The sequence below is a fragment of the Octopus bimaculoides genome, chromosome 21, assembly GCF_001194135.2.
Source record: "Octopus bimaculoides isolate UCB-OBI-ISO-001 chromosome 21, ASM119413v2, whole genome shotgun sequence".
NCBI lineage: Eukaryota > Metazoa > Mollusca > Cephalopoda > Octopoda > Octopodidae > Octopus > Octopus bimaculoides.
The window spans coordinates 37,677,191-37,678,972 of NC_069001.1; positions in this window are offsets into that span (position 1 = coordinate 37,677,191).

Here is a 1,782-nt window from a genome sequence, read left to right on the forward strand (position 1 = left end):
CAAATCGTCCAACCCATGCTAGCATGGAAAGCGGACATTAAATGATGATGATGATGATGATGATATATATATATCTCCATGATCATGTTCTCCCAGACACATGGCCTCCTGGCTCACCAGACCTCAATCCACTGGACTATTACATAGGAGTCTTAGCCAAGGGTGAGGGGGTCAATCACCCCCATAACAACACACAATCTCTCTCTAGTCTGCCATAAACAGGAATTACATCCAAACTTGAAAAAATCTTCTGATTCAGGCTTGTCAATACTTCCGACCCCATACTAAAACAGCCATTGACACTAACGGGAGATCTATTGAATAGGTGTGAAAAAAGGGGTTCTCAACATTATTTGTCACAATTTGTTTCCAAATGCAGCTTTCCTTTGATGAGCTAAGTGTCCATTTCTAGATTCATACAAATGACCTCAAAAAACTGACGCACCCTGTAATATAAGAAGCTCAAGATATTATGCGATCAACAGGATCTGTCTGTTGCTAAGTCACTAACAAAGATATATCAAGTGGCTGAAAGTGTTGAAACCTTTCAGATAACTTCTCTCATTTTTCAAATATTCCAGGTCAAAATTGTTAAGTGTGTGTGTGTGTGTTTTGTGTGTGTGTGTGTGTGTGTGTGTGTGAGAGAGAGAGAGAGAGAGAGAGAGAGAGAGAGAGAGTGGGTTTGAAGTTCACAACATCTTTGCTATCAGGAAATGTTGTTGGCACTCCGTCGCTTACGACAACGAGGGTTCCAGTTGATCCAATCAACGGAACAGCCTGCTCGTGAAATTAACGTGCAAGTGGCTGAGCACTCCACAGACACCATTAACGTAGTTCTCAGGGATATTCAGCGTGACACAGTGTGACAAGGCTGGCCCTATGAAATACAGGTACAACAGAAACAGGAAGAAAGAATGAGAGAAAGTTGTGGTGAAAGAGTACAGCAGGGTTCGCCACCATCCCCTGCCGGAGCCTCGTGGAGCTTTAGGTGTTTTCACTCAATAAACACTCACAACGCCCGGTCTGGGAATCGAAACCGCGATCCTATGACCGCGAGTCCGCTACCCTAACCACTGGGCCATTGCGCCTCCACTATCAGGAAATACACAAAGATATACATACATGTATGTATATATCTATGTATATGTGTATATACATATGGATGGATGTATGCATGTGTATGGATGGACAGATGGATATATAAATACATGGTTCCAGGTTCAGTCCCACTGCATAGCACTGAGGACAAGTGACTTCTGCTATAGCCCCAGGCCAACCAAACCCATTCAGGCACAGCCATGGCTGTGTGATCAGAGGTTTGCTTTCCAGCCAAGTGCTTCTGGGTTGAATCCTACTGCTTGGCAAGTGTCTTCCACAAAATCCGTGGACCAACCAAAGCTTAGTGAGTGGATTTGAGAGACAGAAACTAAACGAGCCTCATCGTGTATATAAGCTTCAAGCAGTCTGTAGAAAGTATAAAAAACAACTTTCAGGAACAATAATGGTTTATTGATGGAGAAGGTTGTAGGGTTTTCCTATATTGAAGTTCGATAAGCTGAAAATATCTTTTTATAGTTCATTTTCAATTATGTCTCTAGCAAATTAACTTGGGACTCCTTAACGAACTTCATATAATTCAGGTATCTTTGGCCTAATGAGTAGCTAGCTGAGTACCTTTCATTGAGTAATTATTACTTCTGAGGTTCTGCTAGTTAGGAAACATATGTAGCTTAGATTTTACCTGCTCCATTCCTTCAATTTGGATATGTATACATATATATA